Source organism: Lepidochelys kempii, chromosome 2 (assembly GCF_965140285.1).
Source record: "Lepidochelys kempii isolate rLepKem1 chromosome 2, rLepKem1.hap1, whole genome shotgun sequence".
NCBI classification, from domain to species: domain Eukaryota; kingdom Metazoa; phylum Chordata; order Testudines; family Cheloniidae; genus Lepidochelys; species Lepidochelys kempii.
In genome coordinates, this window is record NC_136381.1 from 31,414,354 (window position 1) to 31,438,039 (window position 23,686).

At 38.9% G+C, this 23,686-nt stretch overlaps 1 long non-coding RNA gene across 1 annotated transcript in view; it reads right to left on the reverse strand.

Moving 5' to 3' along the window:
* Window positions 1-23,686, reverse strand: part of LOC144930148 (uncharacterized) — a 275,246-nt gene that overhangs the window by 218,853 nt on the left and 32,707 nt on the right. Inside the window, exon 2 of the long non-coding RNA XR_013635252.1 lies at window positions 7,222-7,418. This is a non-coding gene — a long non-coding RNA (uncharacterized LOC144930148). The remainder of the gene's footprint in view (window positions 1-7,221; window positions 7,419-23,686) is intronic.

Sequence of the window (23,686 nt, forward strand, 5' to 3'; positions counted from 1 at the left end):
ACCGGACAGTCTCTATGCAAAAGAATAAATAGACATAAATCTGACATCAGGAATCATAACATTCAAAAACTGGTAGGAGAACACTTCAACCTCTCTGGCCACTCAGTAAAAGATTTAAGGGTGGCACTTTTGCAACAGAAAAGCTTCAAAAACAGACTCCAAGGAGAAACTGCTGAGCTTGAATTAATATGCAAACTAGATACCATTAACTTGGGTTTGAATAGAGACTGGAAGTGGCTAGGTCATTACACATATTGAATCTATTTCCTTAAATTAAGTATCCTCACACATTCTTCTCAACTGTCTAAATGGGCCATCTTGATGATCACTACAAAAGTTTTTTTTTCTCCTGCTGATAATAGCTTAACTAATTAGCCTCTCACAGTTTGTATGGTAACTTCCAACTTTTATATATATGTATGTATGTGTGTATATATATATATATATATATATATATATGTTCCACTCTATGCATCCGATGAAGTGGGCTGTAGCTCATGAAAGCTTATGCTCTAATAATTTTGTTAGTCTCTAAGGTTCCACAAGTACTCCTGTTCTTTTTGCGGATACAGACTAACATGGCTACTACTCTGAAACCATTTAATATGTAATTACTTCACCCTGAATTACATCTGATGTCAAATACAATAAGAAATGCCATCTGAAAAATACTTTCATAACTGTCTTCCAAAAATTGACTGACCTCTTAATAGTTGTTGATGGATCGAGATTTCAAAGGACAACGAGAATACACTATTCTGCAATGAGATATTATTATAGCATCCCCTATGAATTTAACATTGGATTGTTTCTGTTTGAATGGTCAGCAACAGCAAATGTTTAATCTGCTTACATAGTCTTGAATAATCATCATTGTTATGGACATAAGATTAGAACAGGCCAATAGATGTCAACACATGTCAGTTTAGGAAAATTTTGAAATAAAGACAAGCTGCCACATGCATTATATGGGAATAAAGGGCATACCGAAAAATATATAGAGAAACCCTGCACAATTCACATTTCCAAAGTAGGCTGTAGAAAAGAAACTACTTCTAGGTGTAGAATGTTCCCTCTCACAGTGTTTCCAGAGCCAAGACACTAGCTCTGCCAAAAAATAATTGTGAGCTTATGAATCATGGGGATAAGTCTAGTAAAAAATATTGATGATACATGTAAGAACATTGTGGGTATCTATGTATCTAGCATAGGCAAATGAGTAGCAAGGTGTTTAAGTGGACTGGTATGGGGTACCTACACTTTTCCAAGGCTCTGCTGCCCAAAGCCTGTTTCTTTAAGCCTTGTATCAGTTAAATCACAAACTGCAATTAAAATAAAAAAGATTTTAGAGGTCTTGTTAACATTACTTGGCTGCTCCACATACACATGGATTGGAGCAGGAAGGTTGGGGGTGTGGCTGGAGCAAAGCAGTAAGAGAAGGAGGACAAAAAAATAAGACACAGTGACGAATAGTCAGTAGAAGATACAAATAAGACTGGATGAAAAGAAAAACTGAGCATCCTAGTTAAATAGCAATCAAAATCACTAATAAGACCAAGAGCAAGAACTCCTCTCCCACTGTGTTTGCTTCAAGCTGAGTAAAAGGGCTGGAGTTACCTAAAGGGGTTCCAAAAGCCCTGGTTCTGACTGGAGCAGGGTTCCCCTTGTGTGGGCACTGAGGAACACAGCCCGTAAATCTGCCTTCTATGGTGCCCAGGATTAGGAGCATGAAAAAGGGGCTAACAACTCTTACAGTTATAGCACAGAATCTCACCCTGAATATTTACAGGTGACAATGTTTAAAGATTAGACTTTTACATCTTATAACTCTTCTTTATTATAGATTCAGTAATTCTCATTAAAAGGTTAATTTGGAAAAGACATCTTTCAGAATTGCATACGCATATTGCCATGTCCTCAGAGAGTGCTCAGTCAGTAAGAGTTTGTTCTAAGATAGGAGGCTTCTAAATTGTTTAATTGGTTAAGCAGTTAGTCACTTGATCATCTTCTGAAGACTGTTAGAGTACAGGGATTTTTTTCAGAACATAGAAGTAGGGAGGAAGAATTTCATAATTTTTCTATGAACTTTCATGTTGGCTACCAGGAAAGATTGAATTTGGTGGTGGATTATAAAATGCACAAGTACTTGTGAATCAAAAATTGCTAGTTCCGCAATGCTCTTTAGTGAACCAGCCAGCCTCACAGATGGCACTTACAATTTTCTTGTGAAATGCAATGTTTTCAGATTCAATAAAGCCTGATTTTTGTAACTTCATTGCTAAAAATAAAGCTCACTCACAGCAAACTCAGTCACACACAGTACTCTAACTAATGGATAAGGAAAGGCTTTGAACTAACTTTGATTTACTGTAATCCAAATGCCTTAACCAGCAGCTAAAAAGATACATGAAGGTAGCTTTGTAGAGCTGGAACACCTTTCTTTTATATGTTTAGCCCTGACTAAGGAGCAAGTAAGGGAAGTGGTTACAAATAATCCAACCAGGCATTTACAACACCTGCTAAACCAAGCTGGGTTTTATTTTATTTTATTTTTTATTTTAATGTAGCTTGTGTGATGTACAGCCTCCTTTGTAATTTGGAAGGTAAAGTTCTAGCCATTCTCATTGCTTTTGACTAATATTTTTAGCTTTCCCCAGGTTTTTAGTGTAACAGGGACTCTCACAATTTTTCATCGTTGGAACCTGAGAAGTACAAAAATAAGTTCTGTTTCAGGCTGTAGCAATGTGGTTTGAAATGTTCAAACATTGTTTTTAAAGGATTAAACAAAAAAAAATCTCTCTAGCTACAGGTCATGAATGTACATGCTTATATTAGTTATGAAAAGGAACATTATGGGGGGGGGGGAAGGAAAAGAAACTTCCCCACAGATGAGCTGAAACAATTATGCCAAAAAGGAAATTTTAAATACAAGATTATTTTAAACGTTTCAGTTAAAAATAGTATACAACAAGTTAAGGACCAATTTTGCCTCAGTTACTTTGAGTTTATTGATTTTAAACATTTTCCTGTGTCTGCACCTCTTTAAAAACTTTTATAAATTATGTAGGTTTAGGTAGGAGATATAGACTCATATAAATAAATGAAATGGGATAGATCCTCCGCTGCTATAAAATGGTGGAGTACAATGAACCAATCAACAAGCTGAGCATCTGGACATTTAATGTGCACACGCACATCTGTATATCTATCAGAATCCGATCATCTGCATAAGGGAATGAAAAGGTGCATACCACATTGCATGGAAGGATCTTATATGGAAACAAGAGTGCTGTCATGATACCCCTCTGTGAAATGCAGCATAGGCTGCACTGAGAAAATGGGTGTTACAAAGAAACCAGTATGGTCAGAGAAAAGAGCATTGCAATGTATTCTCACCTATCAATGAATATTCTGAGAAGGGGTTTAGGTCAGGATAACTTGTCAGCTTTAATATATGCTGCTCTCCCAATGCACCAGCACATCCACAGCAGAAGGATAATATGGTAAGTACACAGAAAGGAACAGTCAGTCAGAGAAAGAGAGAATAAAGGCCCCACTCAGCAAAGACTTACTTTAACCTTTTGCTGGGACAACTTACCATCCCCTCTGTACTGGCTCAGCTGCATTAGTGGTGCCTGGGCGAAGATGAAGGGTGAAGCCAAAACTCCACTTACTACCCCCCACCTATCTGTGAAGTAACAACATGTCCAGACTCTGGTGATACGGGAAGCCTGCACCAGAGGTTAAGAGAAATTCTTAGCCGCACACAGTACTCAAACACTCAACAAGATTTTTAATATGAATTCATTGCATCTGTGCATGCATTCTTTCATGTGTGGGTGAGGTCCCCATCTTAGAGAATTAAACTAGACTCTAGAATTGAAAGCAATCATTTTTTTTATTGACCTAAGAAACCAGCCTCTCTAGCTAAGAACTGTAACAGATTCAAATCCTATATGGCAGATGTACAGACAAGTACATATGCCACTTACTGACTAGGAGGTTACATGCTTCTGCTGGACAGAAGAAACAGATCCCAAACATATGAAGATTACAGGAATTTAATGCTGGGTGAGCCTCTAATCATGTGACAGCCACCAGCAGGAACTGAACGACAGCCCTCCAAAGTGGAAGCATAGGTTGTGACAGCTCCAGCTAAAGAGCCCCACTCTGACGGTACAGACTGTAATAAACTCACATAGTCTGTGACTTGGGTACAGAGAGGCACATATAACACAATGGCCAGTGGGCTACATTTGCTTTGTGCAAACATTAAATCAGCCTGTCATAAATATAAAGGAAAGGGTAAACACCTTTAAAATCCCTCCTGGCCAGAGGAAAAATCCTTTCACCTGTAAAGGGTTAAGAAGCTAGGATAACCTCGCTGGTACCTAACCAAAATGACCAATGAGGAGACAAGATACTTTCAAAAGCTGGGAGGAGGGAGAAAAACAAAGGGTCTCTGTCTGTCTGTGTGATGCTTTTGCCAGGGACAGAACAGGAATGGAGTCTTAGAACTTAGTAAGTAATGTAGCTAGATATGCGTTAGGTTATGATTTCTTTAAATGGCAGAGAAATTAAGCTGTGCTGAATAGAATGGATATTCCTGCCTGTGTGTCTTTTTGTAACTTAAGGTTTTGCCTAGAGGGATTCTCTATGTTTTTAATCTAATTACCCTGTAAGGTATTTACCATCCTGATTTTACAGAGGTGATTCTTTTTTACTTCTTACTTCTATTAAAATCCTTCTTTTCAGAAACAGAATGCTTTTTCATTGTTCTTAAGACTGAAGGGTTTGGGTCTGTGGTCACCTATGCAAATTGGTGAGGATTTTTACCAAACCTTCTCCAGGAAGTGGGGTGCAAGGGTTGGGAGGATTTTGGGGGAAAGATGTTTCCAAACAACGCTTTCCTAATAAAAATAAACCCAGATAAACATTTGGTGGTGGCAGTGGAAGGCCAAGGGCAAAGGGTAAAATAGTTTGTACCTTGGGGAAGTTTTAACCTAAGCTGCTAAAGTAAGCTTAGGAGGTTTTCATGCAGGTCCCCACATCTGTACCCTAGAGTTCAGAGTGGAGAAGGAACCTTGACACAGCCACATCTGATTCACATGAAAATTTAATTTTAAGCTCATAGACACAACTATTTGCAACATAAGTGGTATGCTTTATAAATCACGGGAATGAGGTTCTTCAAATCCCTCAGCAGAGACCTGACAGAGAAGATGTGAAATAAGCCAGGCGAGAATCTGACCAGCATTTACAATTAACACCACGCATTTGTGTTAACGTGACGATGGAAGAAAATTACAGGCCAGTAATACAATAATGTACATGGTATATTTATATGAAATGGGACTTTGCTGAACACAGAAGAGGGACAGGGCTCCCAAAACCTTTCAACTGAGTCAATTAAATGAGCCAGACAGGAAACTAACCTGTCTACATCCTTCATAAATAACACTGTATATGCACCTGCAATTATTTTGTATATAATGAGACAAAAGGTAAATTCCAGTCTATAGTCATACACCTTGCAATAGCCTATTTTTTTCTGGGAATGATGCCTTAGGTAAAATGTTGTGTGGCCTAAGAAGGAGAAGATTTAAAATATATTAAGATTCCTAAACTTCTTTATCTGTGACCTTTCCCTAAACTAATAAGTCTCTCCCAGAGATTGAAAGCTCCTGTGACTTCTTCAAATCTCCCTCTTGAATCTAGGAGTTACACAAATCAAATTGGTAAACAGTCATAATACCATGTTTTAGGTGATCAATACCAGTTGGGCCAACACAAATCACATGTCTAAATTCAACTATTGAATGCTCATAGTGAACTGTTCATGATCAGCTGTAGGGAGGGAAATGTAAATTCAAATCATGAGTAATGGTAAGGGAATTATGGTCTAAAGAGAATAAAAGTTTAAATTCTTAGAGTAAATGATTTTTTTTGCTCTAAGAGACCTAAGGAAAATGTTTTGGGTTAATAGTTTATTCACCAAAAAATGCAGCTTTGGCTGACCCAAAACTATGTGCAAATTTGAAACAAATTCACTAAATAGTTTCAGTAAATACAGTATATGTATTTCAGAATTTAGGCACCATTCACAAGTAGCAACTGTAGTTCTACTAATGTTTAGGTCAGGGGTTATAGCACTTAGCTATGATACTACAAATGTGGGTTCAGTTCCTCTTTCTGGCTGAGGTGGAGAAGGGATTTGAACTTAATTTCTCCCAAAGCCAGAAGACTGCCGTCACCTTGGGGGTACAGAGTAGAGGGTGCTTTCAAGCTTCTTTACTTCTTTATAAAATATGTGAATTGTCATGGGCCAAACAGCAAGCGTGAAAATGACTCTGTAGCCCAGTAGCTAAACTACCTATGAGGTAGGAGACCCAAGCTCATGCGCTTAAGCAAATAGCTATTTAATTATTTAAACATAGTGGAACAACTTCAGTAGGAGAGATTCCCACACTAGACAACCCCAGTGGCCAAAGTGCTCTCTTGCCGTATGAGGAAACACAAGCTCAAATCCTTTCTCCACTTCAGTTGGTCAGTAGGACAGAATTGAAATCTGAGTCTTCTGTGTCCCAAGTGAGTGCCCTAAGCACTGCGTTAGAAGAGAGGTAGCTGCGGCTGCAGTCATTTTGTGAATCTAGCCCTTCATTTCCTTTGATTTAATGTTAAAAAGTGTCTGGAAACTAAACAAAACAGTACACTTTGGGTCAAATTATACATTTAATTTGACTCAAACTAAAAATTTTGCAAACCTTTTGAAATTACCAAAGGGTTTTGTAACCTTTGGATTCAGTTCTGACCAAACCAATGTTATTTGTTTTTTTCAGAAATGCCAGCATGCTGAAAAATCAGTTATTTGCCCAGATCTATGCCCATGGTCCTCTCATTGTTATTCTAGTGTCAGTATTCCAAGGAACTTTTCAGTTATTCTGAGAAAGCTGTTTGTAAAAGGAGTTGTATCTTTTCTTCCCAGGTGAATTGAACAGATGAGGAGGGTTGGGTAGGGGGAAGGGTGCATATGAAATTATATTTTCTCACTATCTTACCAAAGTCAAGGAAACTGTTTCTCTCATCTGAACTCATCCCTGTACATTCAAGTTATTTAGAATTGATCTACACGGTATATGACAGGCAGGGATTAATGCAGCTGTCCTCACATTGTACATTCTCAGTCCCCAGTCACTAGACTAGAACTAAGGAAGGCAATACCTGCTGTGCAAGCCGTCTTTCTGAGCAGAAGTTATGCAGGCTGGAGTTTCTTGTGCTGTTTCCAACAATCAGGAGTAAAAGAACTTGTCTGTTTCTTTCTCTTGAACTCTGCGTCAAAGTATAAACTTGTCATCAGCTGCAGAACAGCTGCTTGCTGTAGCTTCCAAGCAGAAGAAACAATGTGAAGCCACAGCTGTCTTTAAGAAAGAAAAAAAAAAGGACAAAATAAGCATTTCTCGACAAATGAAGAAATAAGCTGTTGGCCTTCATTATTTAATTTATTTGGAGGTTAGATGGAGAATCTCGACTTGAAGAATTCCTTGCTTTTAAAAGCTTGAGTAGCAATTTTTTGAAGTGAACCTAACTATTTCACAGCTCTAAGGCTTCAGTAGTGTACTGAAATTCAACAAAGGCATGAGTCTCTCACTCAGCACTAAAATAAGACACTCTAATTCTTATTTAGAAACAGTAAAGCTCTACTTTGTCACAAATTAAACCTTGGCAAACTGAACAGATTGATGGATTAATCATTTCCCTTATAATAATAAAAACCTCTCGGTTCAATGAAGTCCATTGCAACGAACGTTATGGAATTTTGGTCTCTGTCTGTGAGAATGAGGAAATACACAATAGTAGAGGATGTGAGGTTCACTGTTGTTAAGGTAGAAAAACAAGTTTCTGTGAAGCCTTTTGAAAGATTACAGGATCATTATATGCCTGAAGATGATTTTTTTCTTCTTTCTTAAGTGTGACCAAAAAACATTCTGTTTTTGGTTTGTTTGTTTGTTTGTTTGTAAATGAGATTGAGGGGAAAATTTGTCATTATAGAAAAAATTCTTACAACATTGTTTTGAACAAGGCTACCTTAAAAAAATTGGCTGAGGTTTGAAAGGTGAAATTTGGTACAGCAACTAGCCTCCTTGAGAAGCAGTGTGTTTTGGAGAATATTGGTTTGCACTTTGAGATTTGAAGGCTGCAAGGTAATTTTATTTTTCCGATATACTTGTTAATGTACACTTCAAGAATGATATATTGCATAGGAATGCCTCTGTAGTCCAGCATTGACTGAAGTGCTCCAAGCTAGCCAAAGCTAAGCTAATCAAGGTCCCATGTTCATACCAGACCAGAGTTTTTGGAATCCAAGGAAAGGCTTCCTCCTTTTGCTGCTAACAAGCAAACAAGACAGTAGGGGGAAATCCTTGTCCCACTGAAGTTAAAGGAAGTTTTCCCATTGCTTTCAATGGTGTTCAGATTAGAGCTGGATGACAAATATCACTTTCCCGTAGAAAATTTCAACTGTTTCTCAAGAATCAGATATTTTTGTCCAAAACCCAAATTTTCTTCAGCTGAAAACAGACTTTTTCCAATTCGGGCAAAATATTTTGGTTTTTGACACCTTTCCTATTAATTATTAATTATTATTTTTATTATTTATTTCCTTTAAAGAAATCAGACATTTGCACAAAGAGCTTTCATTCATCCAAAATCCCATTTTCCATTGAAAGCAATTTTTGAAAGAAAATTTCTCACCAGACCTCTTCAAGATTTCACCCCTGGATTCTGATCTTGGACCTCACACTTATTTGCTATGTTGCTTGTGTCCTTGGGTTACCAATTAACTTTGTTAATTTGTGCCTCTATTACTACTTCTGTAAAATTGGCCTCATTGTATGTACACACCTTTGTAAAGCATTTTGAAATAATTTCCCTCATTCATAGCTACACTAAATGTGTTACATTTTAGCCATGTACTCAAGTCCTATTGATTCAATGGATCGTTAAATACTCTCCTGACCTGGTATGAAAAATACATAGCCAAACAAGAAATAACTAAACTATACTGTTAATACAAGTCTATATAAGCATTTATTCCAGGCATTAGAGGGTTCAACTTCTCATGGATTTTATTGTCTGCAAAACACCCATGTAACTGTAACATGTAATAGTAATTCTTGGGCAAATGTGATAACTGATTTTAGCTATTTTTCTTTAAAATATTATGAAAAATAGAGAGCAACCAAGCAACCAAGTTTTTGGCAATCACAGTTTCACAGAAGAAAAAACATAGCCTGATTATCATTTGATGTGACAGCTGATTTAGTAAAAACATAATTTTAGTCAATAGCAGATGAAATATGTGTGTAAAACAGTTGCCTAGGAGCTGCAACAATCTATGCAATTTATTTTTCAATAGTTTACAACATTTCTTTTCTTTTTTAAATGTATACCTCTGTTTCTGGGTGATCTGCTGTGGCAGATCCTTTTTTTAATCTGACTCCAGTGTCTATTTAGAAATCAACATTAACGATAAAAGAGAGGTACCCAGTACTCTTGCAGGACAATAGTTCAGCAAATCCAAGCATCAATCATTTACACTGAGACACTGCAGAACAACTCCTATATAGTTTCCAATGTCAATAATTTGAAGACACTAGAGAAACAAAGTGCAAGTTTTCTAAATTAGGCTCTTAAAGTGCAGTAGTCTGGTTGATGTCAACATTTTCCCACGGTTGCTGGTTTGCAAAATAAGCAAAAGCTTACCTGCCTGAAAATAGCAGGAACATGCAATATTTTAGTGCAGGGTATCCCACCCTTGGAAGGTGCGAACTTGGGGGGACACTGAAAGACCTCTGAATTGTTCTCCAGAGCCCCAGCATTCATTTTAAAAAGTAAATCTCTAGCTGTTATGATTTTATTAAAAAAAACTCCTAAATTAAATGCAAGCATAACTGATCCAGACAAGTGTTCCTGAGGTTGTAGGAAGCCTTGTCCAGTGGCTAGGCGATAACCTGGGACTTGGGAAATGGAGTTCAGGTCCCTACTCTACTACAGCCTTCACGTGTGATGTTCAGAAAGTCACTTAGTCTCATTGTGCCTCAGTTATCCATCTGTAAAATGGAGTTAATACTTCCATACCTTACATGGTATGGTACATTCATTAAAGGTGGTGGGGTGCTCAGATAAGATGATGGGATCCATAAGACAGATAAAAAGTGTGCAGCAATTGCTACCCCGTTCACTTTAATAGGTGCTACCTTAGGTGCCAATGATAATTCTTTAAAAGTCAATATTAGTCAAAGGAGATAGAAAAGAAAATGAAATATCATATTATGAAGACCTATACCTGTATTTCTGAAAGGGTATAAGGTGGACAGAAAGCTGGCTAGATTGTCGGGCTCAACGGGTAATGATCAATGGCTCAATGTTTAGTTGGCAGCTGGTATCAAGCGGAGTGCCCCAGGGGTCGGTCGGGGCTGGTTTTGTTCAATATCTTTATTAATGATCTGGATGATGGGATGGATTACACCCTCAGCAAGTTCACAGATGACACTAAGATGTGGGGGAGAGGTAGGTATGCTGGAGGGTAGGCATAGGGTCCAGAGTGACCTAGACAAATTGGAGGACTGGGCCAGAAGAAATCTTATGAGGTTCAACAAGGACAAGTGCAGAGTCCTGCACTTAGGATGGAAGAATCCCATGCACTGCTACAGGCTGGGGACCGACTGCCTAAGCAGCAGTTCTGCAGAAAAGGACCTGGGGATTACAGTGGATGAGAAGCTGGATATGAGTCAACAGTGTGCCCTTGTTGCCAAGAAGGCTAACAGCATATTGGGCTGCATTAGTAGGAGCATTGCCAGCAGATCGAGGGAAGTGATTATTCCCCTCTGTTCAGCACTGGTGAGGCCACATCTGGAGTACTGCATTCCGTTTTGGTCCCCCCTCTACAGAAAGGATGTGGACAGTTTGGAGAGAGTCCAGCTGAGGGCAATGAAAATGATTAGGGGGCTGAGGCACATGACTTACGAAGAGAGGCTGAGGGAATTGGGGTTATTTAGTCTGCAAGAGAGAAGGGTGAGGGGGGATTTGTTAGCAGCCTTCAACTACCTGGAAGGGGGTTCCAAAGAGGATGGAGCTAGGCTGTTCTCAGTGGTGGCAGATGACAGAACAAGAAGCAATGGTCTCAAGTTGCAGTGGGGGAGATCTAGGTTGGATATTAGGAAACACTATTTTACTAGGAGGGTAGTGAAGCATTGGATTGGGTTACCTAGGCAGGTGGTGGAATCTCCATCCTTAGAGGTTTTTAAGTCCCAGCTTGACAAAGCCCTGGCTGGGATGATTTTGTTGGGGTTGGTCCTGCTTTGAGCAGGGGGTTGGACTAGATGACCTCCTGAGGTCTCTTCCAATCCTAATCTTCTGATTCTATGATACATGTGTTGGGTGGAGAGGCATGAAGCACTAGCTGGTGGAGCACAAAAGCTGATGCCGTTAAAATAGGTAGACCTTTCACAACACAGCATGGGGCTACAGGGAGGAGCATGACTGGATTAATTTTCCTGAAGGATGGCTCAGCTTTCTGGTTTGGGAAACTCTGCTTCAGCACATTGATCCCAAGCCTTTGAGATACAAAGAGGTAATGATGCCCCATTAGCATCTCTGTCTTTATAGGAGCCCTTCCAAACATAATGGGCCTGATCCTCCACTGCTTTGCACCTTGTGCAGTCATTTAAAATTTAGCCCTATTCCCACTAAGATCAGTCAGTGGTGAAACTCCCATTGACTTCAGTGGAGCAGAAGCAACCCCTTATACTCCTCAGCAATGTGGGTGTAAGTAAGGGGATGATTCTAATATTGTCGCTATTTATACCCACTTTATCTTTGCATATTGTTTACAGTGTTGCCCAAAACCCAAGTGAATCAAAGATTACCACAGTATAGAGGGATCTGGATAACTCAGGGGACTAGTGACAATTAATAAAGCCTTTCATTTCTGTTCTTGCCAGGTCTAATCCAGTCATGCTGGCAGAAACTGAACGTTGTTATCACTGCTCACTGTTTGGTGGTTTCTATCAAATAAATTTGTTCATCTGACTTCCCGGTGTCCACATCAAAATAGACACAAAGTGGCACTAATTACCAATCCTTTCTAATGTCTGAATAGACAAGAGAAGGGCTGACTGGGTATATTGCATTATCTTCTCATTCTGGAAGGTGTCTCACGAAATCAGGGCTGAGGCAAACTGGCTTGGCAAGTGTGGAAGCTTTCCTTGGTGTTGCGTGTATCTGCTCTCGGGATACACAAAGTGCCCAACCTCCTCTGTCTACTATTTCCCAAACACAGCACATTCACACACAAAAGGGAAACCACATGTAATTATGCACTACATTTACACAGCACTGTTCAGTGTGATCTAAAATTATGAATTAGTTAAGCCTCAGAACACATCCAAGAGATAGGTACAATTATCCCTATTTTAAGCACGGGTAAACAGTGTCATGGACAGGTTGTGACACTTGCCCAAGGTCACAGATTTGGTAGCAGTGCTAGAAATAGAACTACAATAACCATAATAATAGTATTAATGTTTAGCTCATATATAGCACTTTTCATCATTAGAATGCAAAGTGCTTTACAAAGGAGGTCAGTTCATTATCCCTATTTTATACAATATGGGCTTCCGTTCATTAAGTAGGAAATATGGGACTACTGGAGCCAAAACCACTCTGTTACCAATGAGATTTGCCAACCTATGAAAATACCTTGTATATCCAGTTTGACTTGTGAATATAAAAATTCAATAACGAAGCATGGGAACAGCAATATTTAGGTCACCAATGGAACAAGAAATTGATCAGATGAAGTCTTCTGTGTCACTGTTTGCTCAGCAGTGAAGCAACACAAAGGCACATTTACTGAAGCTTAATTGATTCAGATACTTGTGATCAGAGTCTTCTTTTATATAATTATAAAGAAATGTCAAGGCTGCAACACTGTAGTTAAAATGATTTTTTTTAAAGAAAAAAAAACAGCAGCCAAATTACATGAAAATTGCATTTGCCAAGAAAAAAAGTGTTTTTTGTTTTAGAAACTGTAAAAAGGACAACAGACCATCTTGTTTATTCTTTCTGACTGTGTATGAATGTCACAGTGCAACGGTGTCACCTATTGGTACATGATATACATGAAAATCTTGATGTGCAGAAGGTTTTGTTTTTTCCAAACTGATATTTAATACAGTCTACTCTGTGTTTCTGCATGCTGAGAGCAGCACTAGAATGACAATTCCTGCATTGAGACAACAGCATGATTCAGAGCAACTGCTCTGAGATTAGCAAATTCTGATTCTGGATTCTTCCCACATGCAGTGAGTAGGTTCCTGGATTGAAGGCACTAGAAGATTGCAGGTCTTTCAAAAGCTAGTAGGTTTCTCAACTCCCCAAGCCACCAGGGGATAGCTTCCACTGAACAGCTAGCTAACCCTTCTATGCTCCCTGTATGAGTCACTTTCTTTAAGATTTTCTTACAATAGAAAGAAAGAATAATGGGAACATATACTGGAAGAATGGATAATAAAAGCACTATATGGATCAAACTATGCCAAATGGAGTTTCCTAATCCTCATCATTACAAAATATAAATTATATTGGAACTCTAGATAGATAGATGGACTAATCTCCAAGATATTTGTGTGACTCATAAGGTCATATTAATGCAAGAATTTACATAGATAAACTATAATTTCCAAAAACATCATTGTCTTGTAATGATCAAGTTTGGGAAACTGTAAACCACATTTAACACCTCTCATAGGCTACTGAACAGTCTTCCTAAGGAAGTGGTTCAATTTCTTGGGACATTTAAATCTGTACTGCAAAATATACTTGAATAGACACTCCTGCATTAGCATGGAAATGGTCTGGATGAACAAATAGGCCTTTTCCAGCTTACCACATATTGCTGTACAATGTTCATTAAGTAACTGGCCCCCTTTTGGTACACGGAGATGGGAGTCCCCTCATGGGATATCAGTTGATTACCATGTGGAGACAGGGGGTAACGAGGTTGGGGCTGCAAGCCCATGAATTTGGTTCCCACTCATTCAGAATAGAGGCAGCTATGACAGCAGTGCAGATAGGTATGGAAGCAGAGGCTATTCAGGAAATTGGACCCTGGCAGTCTAATGCATACCGAACGTATGTAAGACTGCAGGTGGAAAATCAACATTAATCGGTTGTGTTCTCATTTCAGATACATGTGTATGTGTTTTGCATGCATAGGTACCCATCCCAGGTTCCCCAAGGGCTCCCAGCTGAGATTCGGTAGTGAAGCATTACTCAGTTGGCACACACGGAGGGGCATGTTATGGGATCAATTGATACTGCTGTTGTATGCTATGCGGGTGCGTCGGTGGCCACCAGATATATTCGTGATACACCTGGGAGAAAATGATCTAGGAACACTTAAAGGGGTGGAGTTAATGCTTCAAACTAGGAGGGACGTGATGCAGATCCTGGCAATTTTGGGGGGGCGTTAACATTGTCTGGTCAGATATGCTTCAATGCAGGGTTTGGCGTGGAGCCATGAACCTGGTCAGGGTGCACAAAACCAGGAAGTATGTGAACAGGGAAGTGGCCAAATTCTTGCTGCCCTTGATGGGGACAATAATTTCACATCCTGATATATTCTATGGGGCACTGGAGTTATTTCGAGAGAATGGGGTGCACCTGTCAGACTCAAGTGCTGCCATATTTTGGCTGATAAAAAAGAGGGCATTGGGAGATGTCTGGAAACCCGGCTGGGTGTGGGGAGGAGGCAGCCAAGCTAATGGTTGGTGCCTCCTTGTGGCGGATGTTCAGTGCAGGCACTCCATAAATTAAGGCACAAAAGAATGGACAAATGGCTTGGAAAAGGAATTAAGGAGAGGTGCTTGGTAACTTAGCAAGCTGGAGGCAGTTGGGGACTCCTCTGATTGGTACAGCAAAAAACCAACCCCCCCCACCATCATTAAAGTCCACCTTAACCCCTCCTACAGGCGGGGGTGGTCGGTAAGATCCCAGCAAGGGAATTGCTGGAGGGATCTGAATGAAAAGGGGGGGAGCTGATGGAAGCCCCCCCACCTCCTGGAATTGGCTGAAATTGGAGGGTCCTGGGAGTGGATCTGCTGGAGGGACATAAACGGAAAGCACTCACCCCTTCCCACCCCCCCACCCCCGGGTGAATTGTGGGTGTTTTCATCTGCACTGCCCATTTTATCCACCGGGTTATTCGCAGACATCTAATAATAAAGTTGTGACCTAATTAAACCCATGTCTAATGTCTCCTGCCATTCTTTCGGCAAAGCCAGACAATCAAAAAATCAGTGCTTTATTTAGGGAAAATCTACTTTGTCAATGTTAGCCATTCCATAGTAATGTCAGAAAAAATAAATCAAACAGGACTAAGTGAATAAAATATACAAAATGTGACAAAATGGAGGGAAGACCCTTCATGGATTTTAATGCCAGAAGGAACCATTAGATTATTTAGTTTGTGTAACACATGCAATAGGATTTTATCAAGTAATTCCTGCATACGGCTCAATAACTTGTAGCTGAACTAAAGCATATCTTTTAGGAAGACATCTACTACCTTTGGGCCATTCAGTATCCTGGGGAAAGGTATTTACCTCTTGTCTGGTTCAGAGGTAAATACTTTCTCCCTTTTCTGTTTTCTTGCAGAGCTAAAATATAACCGATAAACTGAGGGCAGAGGATAATATCTGGTCACTTATCTAAAATATATTGATGACTTACCACAATATCGAATCTTAATTTAAAGTCTCCAAGTGACAGAGAATTTTGTCTGTAATTAACCTCACTGAAAAAAATGTGCATCTAATTTTAGTTTCAATTTTTCTAACTTCAGATTCTAGCTATGCAGTCTTGTAGGCTCTTGGCTGCTAGATTAAAGAGTCTTCTAGTATGAGACATTTGGTTCTGGGATATAGATATAAGACATATAGATATATGTAATAATCCTCTGTGAGGGATAGAGAGACTGACAAAGATGCTAAATTTCTTAGAGAACCAAGTTTAATTTGAACTCCTAGACTAACAAATAAATGTACTTGTATTCTTACAAAATACATTTGAAATCATTAGAAAATGAATTCCATACCCAGACAGTAAGCGCTGTAAATTTGAGGATACTCTTTTTTTCATGCATAACAAAGAGCTTAAATTCCCCCCTTAAAGTATAAAATGGTCTTAACAACAATGTAATGCAATGCAACAATGCAGTAATAGCCAGAGCTGAGAGAACAATTGGTTTTTTTGTTTGTGGGCCAAATTGCGGGGCGGGGGGGAGTTTAATTCTAACATAAACCATTTTTTTAAAATTATTGTTTTCATTAAATAAAAAAAAATGAGGAAGCTTTGAATCAACCAGAACATTTTGGGTCAATTCAAAAAGAGTTTCTTTCTCCTCGTTTTTCACTTTGAGTCAGGCCATATCTACAATCACCAGCTTACAGTGGCACAGCTGCACTGATACAGCTTTGCTGCTGTAGCCATGTTATGCCAATGGGAGAGAACTCCCTTGTCGACATAATAAAACTCGCTCAATGAGCAGCGGTAGCTATGTCGGCAGGAGAGCATACCGCTATGCACACGAGCACTTATGCTGGCAAACCTTATGTCTGTCAGGGGTGTGTTTTTTTCACATCCATGAGTGACAAAATTTTGCCAACATAAGTGCTAGGGTAGACATGGCTTCAGTCTTTTTAGGTGTCTTTCACCATTTTTGTGGGTTTTTTTAATTAAATGCTTTTTTGCAATGATAAAGTTGAAATGAAACATTTTGAAATGGATGAAACTAAATGTTTTTTGACTTTTTAAATTTTATTTGTTGCTGAAACTATTTGTTGAATTTGACCATAATTTTCAGATACTTTTGGAGCCCCAGAAATTGCATTTTCTTTTTCAAAATTCGTGTTCTCTGAATAAATTTCTCCCATAAATTAACAATAATAAATTAATCGTTACTGGAGTCTACATAACTATGTATAATTTGCAAGTAATTCTGTTAATTAGGTTAGGAGATAAAATTAATTAAAGCCTCAGAAATTTAACATCTCATTCTTTCTTTTCTTTCTCCTCAATTATTTTAATAATGAAATAGACTCCTCAAACTTTCCATATAGTTAAAATTAAATGAATACCTTTTGTATAAACCATATTTGAAGAAATTACTTTATAATTAACTTTTGTATCTATCTAACCGTTATGATTGCACATAATCTAATCTGGGACTATGAACTCCACAATGACTTAATCATAAATGTACTGATTTTGCATGACATCATTACAGTGCAGAATTCATTTTGTTTGAGTGCCTAACCTGTGATTTCCTTACCTGAACATGTTGGGATTTTTATTTTTAAGAGTACCCTTAGCTCTAAATGTTCTGGGTTTGTAATGCTTGGTTTAGAGATAATTACAATATCCATGTAATGTGTTTTCCCTTACCCTTCAATTAGTGATACATATTCTGAACCTTAACTCCATTTTAACACAGGTTGTTTGTATTTTTTCCCCAGTAGGATACTATATAGACGAGGGGTCGGCAACCTTCAGTACATGGCTCATCAGGGTAATCTGCTGGCAGACCACGAGACATTTTGTTTATGTTGACCGTCCACAGGAATGGCGCCCTGCAGCTCCCAGTGGCTGTGATTCACCGTTCCCAGCCAATGGGAGCTGTACGAAATGACGGCCAGTACATCCCTGCAGCCTGCTACTTCCTGCAGCTCCTATTGCCCGGGAACGGTGAACCGCGGCCACTGGGAGCTGCAGGGGGCCATGCCTATAGACGGTCAACCTAAACAAAATGTATCGTGGCCTGCCAGCAGATTAGACTGATGAGCCATGTACTGAAGGTTGCCGACCCCTGATATAGACAGATATAAGAAATAGATTTTATATTAACGTGTGGAACTCAGATACCTCGGCACTGACTGTCGAAGAACCACCTAGATATCATATAATTCTTCAAAATCTCCCTTCCTGAGAGTATTGTTACAAAAAAGCAAAAAATTAAAACTGAATGTGATTAACAGTTAGTGGAATTAGAGTTTTAATATTGAACCAGTAGGGTTGATTCAGAATGTAAACATTTTTTCAGCTTCTTTTCCATCCACAAGCCACTTTTCAGTTATAAATAATTCATTAAACATTTTTCCCCATTTAGCCCTGAATCACCTGCATTGTAAAGCTTTAAATGGTAAGGTTAAAAGGTTTCTAAAATTTGAATAAAGTATTTATCCCCAGTTCCAGTTTACCTCCTTAGTACCTATTATGAAATTTTAAAATTAATATTACTTTAAAATATCTAATAATAAACACAAATTAAACACAATTAATAAGCCACTCATTTTGCTCAAATGGTATCTGATTTTTTAAATACCTAAGTAAATATTGATTGGATTCTTATATGCAAGTTCATTTTTAATTGCAAATAAAAACAGCAGCAAACTGATTATGGATGTTGTGCCTGGATTTGTTGAAAAACGTAAGGGCCAATCCAGCTTCTGTTATGGGTCAAGGAATAGATGCTGTTACCCGGGGTTTTCAGAACCCGCAACAGGGTCAACGAAACTATTTCACTCCAGGCATTATAAGGAATAAATCAACAGGAACACAGCACTTCCATCTGATAAGATTCATGCAAGTAAGCATGCTCTAGCTAAAATTGCAGTTTATTAGATTTAAGCACACACAAACATAAGCAATAGGTTTAGAATATCACAGATATTTACCTAACATCGGGACTGGTACTGTGTAATTAACAGCAAGTTGATATGGGGCCAGTTGCTTACCCACTGTGGAAAAAAGGTGTCACGAAAAACATCTCTCAAGATGACCTCAGAGGACTGTTCCAAAGTACACTCTATTAGATAATCTTTTATAACTAACTTATACAAAACACACAATGACCCCTACTATATCATCACTGTTCCTAACTTTGCATATCAGAGGCATCAAGACTCAAGATTTCCCAACCACCAAGGCTTTTAATCTCAGTTGTTTATATGTTTATCCCCTCATCCCATTCTGATTAGCAGAAACTGCCAGCTAGATATGACCTTGCTTCTGAAAGCCTGTCTCCAAATTAACACTTAACTATGTGCTGTTCTAGTTCATTAATTCAGGGTGGCTGAATGCACATAATATGGTTGCAATTAACTTGATCACATGTCAATGCCCACAAATCCAGGGCAACATTCCCCTCCTTAAAGGCGATATATTTTTATTTTTTTATTTTTAAGGCCTTTATATATATATATATATATATATATATATATATATATAAACGAGCTCAGTGAGTTACTTTTGAAGGCCCAGGCCGAGACCAAGCAAGAATCTTCTTGCTGGCACTCTCTGGTTTCACCCCTGACTTTGCTTCATTAAGGACCAGACTTCATGTATTTATCTTCAGGGACTACCTATGGTCTATAAAATTGCTGACTTTGCAACTGATTGATCTTCCTTCAAATCCAGAATATCAGTACTAGAAGCATAACAACCAATGCCACCTGAAGCATTAGAATCACAACAATTAAATGTTAGGCCAGATTAAATCTCCAGTGCTGTGGGGCACCATCTCAATAATGTCTCCCACCAATTTTGTTCCGAATCTCTGCTAACCCTCTCAATCACTTATTTAATTTAATCAGAAGTGTAGTGGATGGTAACCATGACTCTGCACTTCTCCTGCCTAGCAATTTACAAATAATTTAATAATCCTCCAGCAAGTGACCCATTAAATATTAATTATTATTAATTTATTATTAATGAATAAATAATTATTGTTAAATAATAATATTTAATTTAAATAATAATCCTCCAGCAAGTGACCCATGCCCCATGCTACAGAGGAAGGTGAAAAACCGCCAGGAGGAAAATTCCTTCCTGACCCCAAGTATGGCGATCAGCTGAACCCTGAGTGTGTGAGCAAGACTCACCAGCCAGATACCGAGGAAAGAATTCTCTGTAGTAACTCAGATCCCATAACCTGGGAAGTGCAGAATATTTCAAAGCAGGGAATTTTTCCAATGTCATCTAGTGGATATTTGTAGTGTATTTATGTTACCATTGATTGGCAAAGCTTCATGAAAATGCTATGTTTCTGAAGTTCAAAAGTTCTTATATTCAGTCCTAGTTCATTCAGAGAAGGGAGGTGTCACAGTTCATGGCAACTGCACTTGTATTCTCCCTTTATGGTCCAACAAGGATGCCCACTCTAGGCTTCTGGCTCCCCCCATGCAACTCTTGGCCTTCTAAGAGGGTACTTCCAGGCTGAATAGTTTCATGACTATACTGTGACCTTCACAGAAAAAAACAGTCTGCTTAAGCATGTCTGTTTTGTTTCTTTCCTCATCAATGGTACACAGTGAAATTGCTACAGTTTATTAGCTTTTTATAAGCAAGGCTAAGATTTGGTCATTGGTATTTTTAGTAAAAGTCATGGACAGGTCATGGGCAATAAACAAAAATTCACAGCCTGTGACCTCTCCATGACTTATGCTATAAATACCTCTGACTAAATCTTGGAAGGCTACTGCAGGGGGTCCCCCAGGGGGTTGCTGCTGTGGGGAGCAGGGCCAGTGGCACCAGCTACCGGGGGCTGCTGAGCAACGACTGCTCCGTCAGCGGCTGTTCCAGCTGTCCAGGGACCGCAGCTCAGGCAGTCCCTAGGGCTGCTCCAGTAGTGGCCGGTGCGGCTGTCCTAGGGCCACCTGAACAGCTGGCCCCAGAGCCAGTTGCTGAGGTGGCCCTGGGATCAGCCACACTGGCCAATGCAGAGGCCACAGAAAGTCATAGAATCCTTGATTTCCGTGACCTCTGTGACAATCACGGAGCCCTATTTATAAGCAAGCATGTATATTTCTAAGGTAAAAGCATTACAAAGAAAATGTTTTAAAATTAATTAAAGTACCTACATGCATGGTAGTAAGCTCACTAGACATCACCCTCTCACTCCAATATGAATTCTGTTTGGCGATTAGTCCTTCAAACCATACACAAGGGATCTTCCTGTGTCACAAGTTCATCACAACTTAATTCAGTAGGCCAAAGACCTTCCAACCCTTCCCTAAAGAGTGGGTCCTCTTTTGGACGAGAACTCCTGTTCGTGTGCTGGATCAGAAAGAAGGCCCTGAGACAGTTTTAACTCAGGCTATTTAACCCAAATCCATCTTTATTGTTGCTCCCTGGAGAATCCATTTTGAACCAGTATATGCAAGGTGGTGGCAGCTCTCTGGAGGTGTTGCAACCTGAGTGAATTTGCCTAACCACCCTCTCCCCACCCTCCCACCCACCCACCCACACTGTTCTTAGTTGCTGGAGGGCTATGGACCCCTTCCCCTATGGAAATACATACAAAGCCCAATAGTACATAAATATTGGCCTTTTTAATACAATTAACTCCTAACATACTTAAAAGTAATTCAATAAGGTTTAACTTAAATCAGTATTTCTCCATAGTATTGCAGGATATTGTTATATCTACACAGGAGGAAGGATAGTTTTGAGGTAAAGGGCTCAGAAGATCTGGGTTCAATAGCCAGTTCTGTCATAGACTTGGGAAAGCAGTGGGTACTGGGAAAAACACATGACCTTTCCATGTCTCATCTTCTGTAATGCTGGGATATCAATTTCATCAAGGGAATTTATCAGTGAAGAATCATTACTATATATAAGGCAGTTTGATACTATGGTGATGGAGATTATGTAAAATGCTAGTAATGTGAGCAAAGAAGAGAGTTACAGTTATCAACTCTTAAGAAAAGAGGAAATGAAGTTGCAGGATAACAAAGAAAAATAGTAATTATGCGAAGTACATTATTAAGTACAGGGTATATTTTTCTTGGTTAAGGAGGCATAAATCAATGGTAGCTTTGTTCAAGGAAGGGATATAAATCCCTTATGGCAATGTGAACGGGGCCTAGGATTTGGCCCTGTAATTACGGAAAATGAATATAGGCATTTCTTTTACATTTTTGAGAAGAGGTAAAAGCATATATGCCATGAACAGGCATCCCATTTGTGAAAATATAACACCGTTTTATTGTCATATTTATCACAAGCTGTCTGTTAAGAGAAGTCCATTAGTCAAAGAAATACAACAGTATTGGATCAATTCATATTCCATATCCCTCTTGATTCCTATTTGAAGCTATCATAATGGCACAAATGAGAAAATATCTTAGCTTTATTAGAAACCGTCCTTACATATTACAATGTTTGATGTCAGATTTTCCAGCCTTTATTTTACTAAATATAGGTTGGTAACAGGATCAAGATATAACAACAAACTATGCATTTACAGCATTTTCTTCTTTAGTATTAACATCAGCGTTTCTGTTAAATTATGATAATCTCAATTAAAAAAATCAAAGAACAAAAACAAAACAAAGATGTCAATTAACAGTGTTTATGTTATTCCTATCTACGACTGTACTTTGTTTCCTTTTTTCTTTGCTAGACTTAAATGTAAGAATAGGTGACTCTGGAACAACATTTTCATAAAGCATGTTGTTTTTATTAGGAATTTCTGCTTTTTAAGCATCTCTCTCTTTTGATCTTTACTTCTGGGTTACAGACTGAAGACCTTTTCTCATTCTTCTTTCCTTCCCCCTCCATCTTTTTCTTTCTAACTCCCAGAGAATTTTTTGTTGTTGAAAGTCTGAAGAACTTGGTCATGTAATTTTAATGAAGTAATTTCTTTGTCATTTTCAGTGTATTATATGTCTTATTGTAATTTCTTGTAGTAGCCCCAGGGTTTTTCTTGTTTAAATAGATTTGCAGCTGTATTACTATGTAGCAATTTTAAACACAACTTAGTGGCTAGTGCTACTGATAAAACCAGACTTACTAGTAGAGATCAAAATTTCCAGTCAGGATCTGAGCCCCATTGTGCTAGGTGATGTACAAATATACATACAAAGAGACAGTCCCAGTATCAACTCTAAGAACTTCATCATGCAAACACACAGATGCTTACCTCAGTGACACTGTTCAAATAAGTAAGGGTAAGTGCTTGCACAATTTTTTTGTAAGGGTCTGTAACAGATAATGTAACAAAGCAGTGTAAATAGAAATGAGAGGACAAAGGTAAAACGCAAGGTCAGATGTCAAACAAAAGACAGCTTGCTCACATGTATATTTGTAATTTACCCTATGTAAGCAGAGTCAGGATGAGCTTCACCCTGACATCTGGTGGTGAGGAGTGGCAAGTTGTGGAAAAGAACTTCAGGGGCTGATCTCATTTGCATAGGCACACGCACCCCGCCTAGCATGAGCCCGTAGCTGCCCAAATGGTCACTTTGGCTGCTGTGGGATCCCCAGTGTCTCTGTTATTGTGGCTGGAAGAATAAATTGTTATTATCCTGATGATGTGAATCAAGGACAGTGGAACTGTACTTGGCCTTTTGTTATGATGGAGGGACTCGCCATCAACTAAGTAGCACTTGCTAGTCAAGGGACATGGGTTCCAGAACTCTGTGAATTGAGAGAGGCTGGGGACAGGTATTAATACTTGGTGGTATGGGCTCCCTGGTGAGGGCCTTATATACTAATTGCACTTTCTCCTCTCTTCACTGTGGGCTATCAGAGCTAATTTTGATTCCATTAGGAGTCTAGTTACAGG